The following is a 12,337-nucleotide window of genomic DNA, read 5'->3' on the forward strand; positions in this document are numbered from 1 at the left end:
TATTTGCACCTCCCTGACAGCTGCCGCCCGGAGGTCAATGCTTCCATTGTCTCCTGGAGTTACGCCACTGGTGTATCCCATATTTTATGCTGCCCTGTTACCAAGGGTGTAGCTACCAAAGGTGCAGGCAGTGCAGCTGCTATGGGGCCCAGAGCTGAGAGTGGCCCACCTTCTCTGTCAAAGTTACCTGAGTTATATACATTTTTCACCATTGGGTGGTACGTAGGGGTCCTTTCAAACTCTTTCCTTGGGGCCTACAATATATCTAGTTATGCCCCTGGACCTGCTCATTGTAGTGTGGTATAAAATGAACTGGAGGACATTTTAATGTTATATAATATGAACTGGGGCACTGTAATGAGGCACAATATGAATGGGGAGCACTATATATCATAATGTAAGTTGGGGGTACTGTGTGCGGCATAATGTATACTGGTGGCTCTGAAATGTGGCATACAGATGTATCCACATTTATCTTGACGGTTAATAGGATTAACTGTGACTGGCCAGTCAGACTTAATCCCCTGCTATAATGACTTAATCCCCTGCTGTATTGTTCTCTGTATTGTATTGCAGTTGAGAACAATAGATGAAGGGTTTATGCTAATAAATCATGTTGTGACTAGGCACAGAAAACTACTCAAGATAACGGTGGACACATCTGTAGGGTGAACTTAAGCACTACTGCGATTCATAAAAAGAAACTAGGGCACTACTATGGGGCATAACATTAAATAAGGCTCTACTATGGTTCAGAAAATAAACTAGGGCACTATTATAGGGCATAAAATGAACAACTGCTGCAGAGAAGTGTTTCTCTGGAAGCATTGGGATAGGGGCCCCTTCAAATTGTTGCTATGGGGCCCACAAAGTTCTTGCTACGCCTGTTACATCCTTACTTGATCTTTGCTTACAACAAAGCAATGAAAACATCCAAATACAGAAGATAGTGATAGTAGCAACAAATATTGAGCACTGAAGGATGATGTATTGAATCACTCATACAATAGGCGCAAGCTATTGTTTGGCTTCCTAAGAACACTGCTAGTGAGATTACTGGGACGGCATAAATTGCAGGCTTTCCATCAAATACATACATATTACTTGTTATGAAGAATAGTATACTGCATTCTTCCTTTAAAATAGATACTTTACCATAGATGTCTAGAGAGAACTTTTTCTGACTGCTCACTATAAGGGAGGCTATATTTCTGAAAGCAATTTCACTTCATTGTATTTATGCTGTTTACCTGAGTGAATTGAAAGCAGAATGCAGCTATTAAGTATGTACTTTGATACCTAACTAAAGAAAAAATATATGTGGGTAGGTAAAAATGTGAATTGCTGCTCTGCTTTGTTCTAAATGAAGAAAACAATTATGACTTGACAGCTAATCTTCTTTTCATCGTTGATAATGTTGATGTTGATTCCTGTGTCAGCTACAAAACATGGAACACATTCATATGCTGTCAATGCTAAAAGTGTATCTATCATAAAGTCTGTGTGGCTCGATGGTGAACAATGAAATGTTCCATTTTATTCAAAAATATTTGCGGTGCTCGGCAAATAAATCAACCTTATTGCTATGGCACACCCGGATAACTGCATGAACTCCTAGAACCCTGCTATAGCAGCAACCTTTCCTATTGAGATCGACATTCTCACAGGTACTCGGGAACCTCCAGGACTTATAGGAGGAGTTTATGTCGGACATCAGATGGCGACAGTCAGAGCGGCTGGTGTAGGCCAAGATGATATTAACCAGTACCACAGTCAGGACCAAGCTTAGGTCACCATTGGCCAGTAACCAAGAAATGGATATAGGAACCAGGATACTGATGGTTGCCAATCAAATGCAGGAATCAGACAGCAGCTGGAATCCAAGGGTTTAAACTGAGCTCCTGAGGTACAGCAAGATTCTACTGACTGGCAATAACATGCTGGAATCCAAGAGACTGAGGTGTAGCTAGAAATCACAGGTAAAAGTTAGATTGGAATCCAGGAAGTAAATCAGTCAGGGAAGGAGCATGGGCAGGTCAGATTGTATGCAGGGCAAGGCCGTTATAATCAGCAGGGAGGCTAAGCCCTCCCAGCCCTTTTCCCTGTACAGGAGCCAATCAGAGTTCCCAGCAGGGATAGGCCCCTCTAAACTTAATCATACTGCAGCCACACGTCTGTGAGCAGCAGAAACAGCATAAGAAGGCATCGTTAGTAACAGCCGGGACCAGTTCTGCCACCCGGCTACCTAGCAACGGCTGGGAGGAAGCGGGCAGTGTGAGCTATCGCGGCTAGCGTGGCAGCTCATGACACTTATCCAGTGAAGGTCTGTGGAGAATGGACCAATCTTAACTACATGTACTGTGTGTGTATGTATATATATATATATATATATATATATATACAGAGCGAGAGAGAGAAATATACAAAAGTTAGAGGCAGGTGTGGAAAAAATGCTGCAAAGTCATATTGCTTTCAAAAATAGAAGTGTTAACAGTTACTTCTATCAATTAACAAAATGCAAAGTGAATTAACAGAGGACAAATCTAAATCAAATCAATATTTGTTGTGACCACCCTTTGCCTTCAAACAACATCAATTCTTCTAGGTACACTTGCACACAGTTTTTGAATGAACTTGGCAGGGAGGTTGTTCCAAATATCTTGGAGTACTAACCACAGATCTTCTGTCTTCAAAACAGCATCAATTGTTATGGGAACACTTGCACAAAGTCAGGGATATTTTAGGATTATAGGGGGTCATTCCGAGTTGATCGTTCGCTAGCTAGTTTTAGCAGCCGTGCAAACGCTATGCCGCCACCCACTGGGGAGTGTATTTTAGCTTAACAGAAGTGCGAATGCATGTGCAGCCGATCTCTGCAAAAACAGTTTGTGCAGTTTCTGAGTAGCTCTGAACCTACTCAGCGCTTGCGATCACTTCAACCTATTCGTGTCCAAATTTGACGTCATACACCCACACAGAGAACGCCCAGCCATGCCTGCGTTTTTCCAGACACGCCTGCGTTTTTGCAAACCCTCCCTGAAAATGGTCAGTTGACACCCAAAACGCCCCCCTTTCTGTCAATCATCTTGCGGCCGTCAGTGCGACTGAAAACTTCGCTAGAACCTGTGCACAACCACAATGGGCTTTGTATCCGTACGTCGCGCGTGTGCATTGCGGGGCATACGCATGTGCAGAAATTCTGTTTTTTAGCCTGATCGCTGCGCTGCGAACAACAGGAGCTAGCGATCAACTCGGAATGACCCCCATAGTCAGGTGTATGATTAACCAATCATATCAAACAGCTGAAAATGATCAGCATTTTCATATGTAGGTTGAAAGATAGGTGTTAACTGAAACAGAAACAGCTGTGTAGGAGGCTTAAAATTAGGTGAAGAACAGCCAAACTCTGCTACAATGCTCAGGTGTGGAAGACAGTTTCAAGTCACAGGTCATATATCATGGCAAGACTGAGCACTGCAACAAGACACAAGGTAGTCATGCATCAGCAAGGTCTCTTCCAGGCAAAGATTTCAAAGCAGACTGGAGTATCAAGATGTGTTGTTCAAGCTCTTTTGAAGAAGTGCAAAGGAACGGGCAACGTTGAGGACCATAGACTCAGTAGTCGGCCAAGGAAACGTAGTGTATCAGATGAAAAACATCATGCTTACTTCCCTTCGAAATCGGAAGCTGTCCAGCAGTGTCATCAGCTCAGAACTGGCAGAAACAAGTAGGACCCAGGGACACCCATCTACTGTTCAGAAAAGTCTGGCCAGAAGTAGTCTTCATGGAAGAATTGCGGCAAAAATGCCTTACCAAGTGGAAACAAGGCCAAGTGACTCAACTATGCATGAAAACATAGGACCTGGGGTGCAGAATTAGGGCAGCAGGTGCTCTGGACTGATTAGTCAAAATGTGAAATATTTGGCTGTAACAGAAGACAGTTGTTCGCCGAAGGGCTGGAGAGCGGTACAATAATGAGTGTCTGCAGGCAACAGTGAAGCATGGTGGAGGTTCCTTGCAAGTTTGGGGCTCATTTCAGCAAATGGAGTTTTTTTTACACACCTGCCTGAAACTTTTGAACAGTACTGTATATTGTCCCATTTTTAAAGTTTGAATTATTTATCAAAGGAAGGAGTGGAGGTACATATGGGTTCAAGGAGCGCTTATGGCTCCAGAAGTGCGGGTACGGGTGGACATTAATAATGGGTTTACTTGAACAGGCATTGGTATCTCACTATCATGCAGGTGTAAGAAATAAGTTAAACTGATGTCATTCAATAAAGCAGAATCTAAGGTAACATTAGCAAATGTATTTTTGTTATGAAGCCAAGCCATCAAATAGCAAAGATGAGCAGTGTAGCTGTAATCACTAATATTGGGTACATTAACACTACCATTGGTTCTACTTTGTTGAAGCTTGACAAGGCCAGTCCTAGCCCTCTTACCATTCCAAATAACAGTGCATATTACCCTCTCGATCTCCACAGTGTCGCGCCTGGACAATAAATAGGAAGAGACCGGAGCTGATAAAAGAGTTTTGGGTTTTAAGATAATCTTTACCAAGTTTGCTCAACCTAAGGGCCCGATTCAGACCTGATCGTTGCTGTGCGTTTTCGCACAGCGGGCAATTATCGATAGACTGCGCATGAGTATGCACCACAATGCGCATACGTGTCGCCAAACAGCTATAGGCATCGTTGAACAATGATAAGCTTGTGCGAAAATTTAAATCGCACAGCCATTCGCATGCTGATTGACAGGAAGAGGCTGTTTGTGGGTGGTAACTGACCATTTTCTGGGAATGTCGGGGAAACCGCAGGCGTTCCCAAGCGTTTTCAGGGAGGGTGTGTGACGTCAGCTCCGGTCCCGATCGGCCTGTTCTCATTGCACTGTAGGAGTAAGTCCTGGGCTGCGCACAGACTGCACACAGTGGTAAAAACATTAAATGGTGAGTGAGGTGCGAATGGATTAGCAGCTGTCTGCTGACTGAGGGATTTTTGTAGCTCGGCATACACATGCGATCGCACACTTGTACGGGCGAATATACACTCTCCTTGGGCGAACGCAGGACAGCAAAATTAGCAGCACAGCGATCACACCTGAATCACCCCCTAAATATGACAGGTTAAGGTTCCGCCATTTCTCTGTATCCTCCCTTATAGAACACATAATAGTATGCAAATTAAGAGCATACTGTATACAGTAAATTACTTAGGTTTTTGGGAAGTTGCGCCCCTACAGTATGTAATATATTCAGTCACCTATCCAATGGGAGTCTCCCTAAACCAAGTCGGGTGAGCATAACCTTGTCTCAAGTAGAATGCAGTAGACTGTTCAAAGTTAACCTCAAAACCTGACACCAATCCAAATTCCTTAATTCACACCATCAGTGGTCCAAGGGTCCTCCTTGGGTCTGACACAAATAAAAGAACATCATCAGCAAAAGCTAATATATTCACCATCTACTTCCTAATGGTTATACCCTGAAACCGTGACCAATTTGGTAAGACTCTAAGCAGGGGATCCAGAGCCAAATTGAAGAGCAAGGGTGATCGGCTAGTACATATTACTTTTACACGGTACCGCCAATTCACATTATGACAAACAGTGTCCCCAGTTCATAGTATGCCACATTTTAATACCCTCCAGTTAATTTTATTATTATTATTATTACATTTTATTTCTAAGGCGCCACAAGTGTTTTGCAGCGCCGTACAAAGGGCATACGTTAGAACAGTACAGGGAGACAGAACTTAACATTACAGAAATAGAATATAGGTAACAAAGAGCACCACAATTCTCAATACATAATACAGCTCAGATGTAAGTAGCGAGGGAGTAATCAGCGTACTACTAGGGGCTGGAGGCCATAGATAGAGAGGAGCCTTTACCAAGAGGAGAATATGCGGGTAAAGATGGTCACTGAGTTGGAGAGAGCTGTGGGTGAAATATGTTAAGAAGAGGGCTTTGACAATAAGAGGAAAGAGGGCCCTGCTCTGAAGAGCTAACAATCTAGTGGGGAGGGGCGACAGACAGATGACATGAGGTAGCAGGAGGTAGCCTGATGGCAGGATGTATATTCCACATTACAATGAGCAGGACCAACTAGATATATTGTAGGCCCCAACTCTGTGTGCTAAAAAGGCTGAGCCGGGCTACACTGGACCCCTCCAACAGGTGCAGAAGTTGCTCAAAGTAACCAATCAGCTTGTAAAGGCCGCCATACATCTAATCCTTGTTTCCCGGATTCCCTGACCTGACCGCAACTGCTGATCTGCTAATGATGACTGGTGATATGTCAGGGAATCGGGGAAATTCTTCATTTTAAAAATTCCCGATTTGCCAGTAGGTCGGGATCAGGGAATCTAGATTTTTAAACATGTTTAATATTCCCAATTCCCCAACACAGCCGTCGGGGATTCGGGACATTGCGACTTTACTCTCATCTATCTAGCACAGTGGGGCAGATGTATTAAGCCTGGAGAAGTGATAAAGCAGTGATAAGTGGAAGATGATAATGCACCAGCTAATCAGCTCCAATATGTAAATTGACAGTTAGGAGCTGATTGGCTGGTGTGTTATCACCTTGCACTTATCACTGCTTTATCACTTCTCCAGGCTTAATAAATCTGTGTGAAATTACAGTTTGACAGTAATTTGTTGCTTTATGCAACTACTCCGCTTTATCTTTCTCCAAGGCTTTGTACATCCTTCCTAGCGTCTGATAATGATGGATAATTCAATCTATTTACAATGAAAGGTATCAAACTCGTTAATATACTTTGCCCAGTACATTCAATCTGCTTATTATGCTAAACTACATGCAGTAGAATGTTAAATAACTAATTAAAATGATCCGCTGTCTGTAATTTACTCATGTGAATGCCAAATCTAAGTGAATTTATCTAATATAAACATCCAGCACGTAAAGACACATCCATTTTGGAGTTGGCTATTTTCCAAATTAGGCTGCCAAAAATGGCATGAGAAAATTACAGAAGGGCAACTACTTGACGAACAAAAATCCTTCATTTTAGTAAACACGTAAAAGGACTAACTGAAATCACTTTGTTTTGAAATCTTGTGACTTCTGTAATAAGAAGACAGAAGCGGCAGAATTTATGTGGAAATGCACTTTCAATTTTTTTTATTGCAGCAGGTTTGTTTTCCATCAAAAATATATCTCCGACATTGATGCAATCCAGATGTTCAGTGTAAAAATACACTGGGAGAGATGGTAAGAATAAGGGAAATAACCGCAATGAAAGATAAATAGACAGTATAAACTAGAGAAAAACTATTTTGTGGCTCAATATAAATCGCCTGCAGTTTTATGCCTCTCGTCTTCTGAAAGTTTTTGCTGTTTCTGAAGGGATTTTCTCCTCCCTACTTTCCTGACCAGCCGCTCCACTGTACACTCCATATCTGCGTCCCTACGACTCTTACCAACTCCCATTGGCAGCTTCCGCAGGCTCTACTCCCTTCTCTACCGTCATCTGCTGGAAGGCACCCTGAGCCTTGTGTCTTGTACTGCATGTACCCACCTCCTTAATTGTCTCAAGGCATCCTGGGACTTGTTGTTCAGGATAGCTGCGACTGCGTTTCTTAAATAGCTGCAGCTGCAAGAGGGACATTGGGCCCGATTTAGACCTGATCGCTGCTGTGCGTTTTCGAACAGCGGGCGATTATCGAACTACTGCGCATGCGTATGCACCACAATGCGCAGGTGCGTCGCCAAACAGCGACAGGATGATGCGAAAATTTTGATTGCACGGGCGTTCGCAAGGTGATTGACAGGAAGCGGACGTTTGTGGGTAGTAATTGCCCATTTTTTTGGAGTATCAGGAAAAACGCAGGCGTTCCCAAACGTTTTCAGGGCAGGTGTGTGACGTCAGCTCCGGCCCCGATCAGCCTGCTTTCTTTGCACTGGAGGAGTAAGTATTGAGCTACGCACACACTGCACACACTGCACAGAATGGGGAAAAACATTGGATGGTGAGTGTGATGCGAACGGTTTTGCAGCTGTCCGCTGACTGAGAGAAACTTTCGCACAGCGTACACATGCATTCGCACACTTACACGGGGCACATTTTCACTCCCCCTGGGCGGTGACTGTCTGATCGCAGGACAGTCTAATTTGCAGCATAGCGATCAGGTCTGAATTAGGCCCATTGCAAAGTAATACCTGCCCACTGTGGGCTATCAAACTTAGAGGTGGGGACCCTAGGCTGCAGCCTATGAAGACGGCCGTAAAATTTGAAACTGGTTAATGCATTGTCACTTGCTGGGAGCACAATTTGGTGCTTAGTAAATCAATGTACTTTACAAATCAAGTGTTAATTGCAGGTCAAGATTAAGGTGTATATTTACTAAAAGTCTATTTGGATTGATGTTTGCTCGATTTTGTATTTCAGGGTCTACAGTATATTCCACATCTGTTAGTAAATGTGTGATTTAGTGGTCTATTCACTAAGAAAACGAAAACAGAATTGCTACTTATCACTCTACATCGCATCGCATCCGATGCGATGTGTAGCTGTAATAAGTAGCAATTCATGTATACTCACCCTTTCCACGATACGCTGCGGTGTCTGGGGCTGCTGCGGTAAGGTCATCTCCAACGGTCCCTCCATGCGATGCGCGGAGTCCGGCAGCGGGTCCCTTTGCGCATGCGCAGTTTGTTGACCTTCCAGCAGACCGCAGTGGCTGCCGGGAGGTCAGGGGGCGGAGCCAGCGCCGGGTGCCGAGCAGGGAAGCATAGAGCTTTCCTGCCGTCTCCGCACCGCAGTTCAGGTTTCGCCATCCTGAGATGGCGAACCTGAACCCCATGGAGAATCGCACTCACCATACAAAGGTACGGTGATGCGATTCAGGCACAGAGCGGAGAAGTCAGAGACTTCTCCATGGTAACTCGCTCTGTGAATTGCACTAGACAGAGAAAAGCCCTGTTTAACGCAAAACAGGGTTTTTCACTGCTACATGAATAGACCCCTTAGGCCCTGAAAACAAAATCAGTCAAAAAATGTACCAAACATTTACCCAAAACAATATTTAGGCCCCCATTTATCAAGCATTGAGAGTGATAAGTAGCACAGTGATAAAGTACCAACCAACCAGCTCCTGTCATGTTACAGGCTGTTTGAAAAATGGCAGGAGCTGATTCGTTGGTACTTTTCACAGTGCTATTTATCACTCTCAAAGCTTAATAAATCTGGGCCTGCCCTTAGTCAATATACCCCTAGGTCTGCATTTGTAGAGAAGCTAGGTCCAAATCTTATGCAACAGAATTATAAGGGCTGCAGGATGCCATGGAAATCTGCAAGGGGAGATGTTATACGCCTTGGTGATAAAGTGGAGCGAGATAAGGACCCAACCAATCAGCTACTAACTATCATGTTACAGGCTGTTTTTTTTTTTTAAATGACAGCTGATTGGTTGGTACTTTATCTCTTTACGCTTTATCTCTCTCCAAGGCTTAGTACGTCTGCCTCTGAGGGTGAATGAAATCAGTAAGGGTTATATCTGGATCTGGATTTGCTGTTTACCTAAGTATATGCATGCATGTGGCAAGCTACCATCCATATTGGTTTTAATACAAGTCTTGGTATTTGTAAGTTTATGAGTTTGCATTGTCCAGTTTTCACATTCATTTATTTCAATAATACACAGACCAATCACTGGCGTATTTATAATGTGTGCAGTGTTTGCGGTGCCCACAAGCCCCTGGCGTCCAGGGAACCCACACATCACACACCCCGGCCTATATTTACTAATATTCGTGTTTGAGTCGGTTTGTGTAGTGTTTTAACTCGTTTTGTATCGGGTGCATTTTCATGCAACTTTTTGAAACTATGGGGGTCATTCCGAGTTGTTCGCTCGTTATTTTTTTTCCGCAACGGAGCGATTAGTCGCTAATGCGTATGCGCAATGTCCGCAGTGCGACTGCGCCAAGTAAATTTGCTATGCAGCTAGGAATTTTACTCACGGCATTACGAGGTTTTTTCTTCGTTCTGGTGATCGTAATGTGATTGACAGGAAGTGGGTGTTTCTGGGCGGAAACTGGCCGTTTTATGGGTGTGTGCGAAAAAAACGCTACCGTTTCTGGGAAAAACGCGGGAGTGGCTGGAGAAACGGAGGAGTGTCTGGGCGAACGCAGGGTGTGTTTGTGACGTCAAACCAGGAACGACAAGCACTGAACTGATCGCACTGGCAGAGTAAGTCTCGAGCTACTCAGAAACTGCACAGAGAAGTCTTTTCGCAATATTGCGAATCTTTAGTTCGCAATTTTGCTAAGCTAAGATTCACTCCCAGTAGGCGGCAGATAAGGGTGTGCAAAGCTGCTAAAAGCAGCTTGCGAGCGAACAACTCGGAATGAGGGCCTATATACGCAAAGTTACGAAGCAGTCGACTTTATGGTTTTCGTGTTTTCCGATGTCGATGCCAGACGGTTTTTTTTTGGCACATTTACGGCCGTCATTGTCGTTTGCGTACGTGTTTTTGTTGTTTTTGCTGGTTTATTTTCTAAGTTAAACGCGGCAGGGTTTTTTTTAAACCCCGGCCGCATTTTCACTTTTAGTTTCGTTTTTCATCCCCGTTCGTGATAGGTTGTGTTTCAGATGTAGGAGTGTCTGTGCGCAACCATATAAATACGCCCCAAACCGTCCGCACCTTGTGGGTTTAGTTAGTGGTGAGGAGGGAGGTTGCGCTGTGGAGGTAGGTGAGTTTTTGGTTTGGTGAGGAGTGTTGTTTGCGATTTCTGAGTGTAGTATTGTGTTTGAAAGTAGTCTTGTCATTCTTGTAGTCTTGATTTTTGTGGTTTTGTCTAATTTTTTGTCCAAGTATTTTTTATTTATAGTCCCTTGTCAGTGTGTGTGTGTGTGTGTGTGTGTGTGTGTGTGTGTGATTTGTGCAGTGGTAGTGGAGGAGTGTGTTTTTTTGTTTTGTTTCTGTGTTAAGTGTTTAGACACACAATTATGTGTGACTCAGAGGTGGGTGATGTGGAGGGTGTGAGTGAGGGGGAGGAGGTCGGTCAGGTGGCGGAGGTGAGTGTGAGTGAAGTTAGTGAGGTGGAGGAGGTGGGTGAGGTTGCTGCAGCAGCCTCAAGTGACAGTGATAGTGACAGTCAGAGAGCTCCGCAGCTACGCACCACTACTAAGACTGGGCGGAATGTCAAGTTTAGTTATGCAGAAAATGTGGCATTGGTGCGGGAGCTGATGAAGTATCAGCGGCAGCTATTTGGGCCTGAGTCCGCCAAGGTGCCAACACGGAAGAAGACGGTGTTGTGGGCGAAAGTTGTTGCTGCTGTCAATAGTGAGGGGGTGGTCAAGCGGACGGAGGACACGTGCCGCAAATGGTACTATGACATAAAGCGACATGTCAAATCCAAAATGGCAAAGAGGCGAAGTCGGCTCGAAAAACCGGTGGTGGGCAGACCTATATTGCAAGTTATCTGGAGTATGAGGAGCCCATGCAGAGTGTAATACCTCCTGAAGTAGTCTCTGCAACCCATGACCGTGATTCAGATAGGCCCAGGAAGAATGGTGAGCATGTGTATTTGCATTAACATTCTATGACCTTATTTTTTTTTTTTTTCAAATGTGTGTCATGTGACGTTGCATATTACTCCCATCTTCAAGTGTGTGTCAGCAAATACATTTTTTTTGGTAATGTTTTCTACAAAAGCAAATGTAACATCTTACTTTATTGTATGTCAAGTGGTTTTTTTTCTGTATATTTTCCATGTGTAGTTTGGACTTGGTGTGTCATTGAATTGTCCAGCAATAATGTTTTCCTTTTGCACATTTTTAAGTTTTTAATTTGGACTATGTTTTATATTTAGGTTATCCATGTGCAATGTTTCAAAAACAGTGGTTGTCATGTTAGAGGCTGGAGTAGTGGAAAGTGGTTTGGAAACCACTTACATGTGTAATGTCATTATTACTGAATGTAATAATTTATAAAAAAAAACCCCACTATCTGTTTGTTCAGTTTGAGTCTGTATTTGTACCCTGACACAACACTGCAGTCTAATTTTTTTTACATTTTAAATTTTTTTTTTTTTTGGGGGGGGGGGGGGGGGGGGTTGTTTTTGTTTGGCTCATATAGTGGTAATGTGTGTTTGGAGTGCCACATCACAGAGCAATTTCTATATTGCATCTGTAAATTTTTTCCTTTCATTACAAAATGAAGATGTGTGTGTTTTTGGTTGTTAGTGTATGTATTTTTACTTGTGTCCTATGTCTGTGTCCTGTACATGTTTTCCTGTGTTGCACTTTCCATAGTGCATATGGCTATTGGACAATGTTTATTGTTTTATGTAGTGGTTTTTTGGTTTACG

General features: G+C 43.5%; 1 protein-coding gene across 1 annotated transcript in view; it reads left to right on the plus strand.

Annotated features, from left to right (window-relative positions):
• PDE1A (phosphodiesterase 1A) overlaps window positions 1-12,337 on the plus strand; it is a 557,427-nt gene that overhangs the window by 65,603 nt on the left and 479,487 nt on the right. The gene's annotated exons all lie outside the window — the stretch shown is intronic.

The sequence above is a fragment of the Pseudophryne corroboree genome, chromosome 7 (genome assembly GCF_028390025.1).
Source record: "Pseudophryne corroboree isolate aPseCor3 chromosome 7, aPseCor3.hap2, whole genome shotgun sequence".
Taxonomy (NCBI): domain Eukaryota; kingdom Metazoa; phylum Chordata; class Amphibia; order Anura; family Myobatrachidae; genus Pseudophryne; species Pseudophryne corroboree.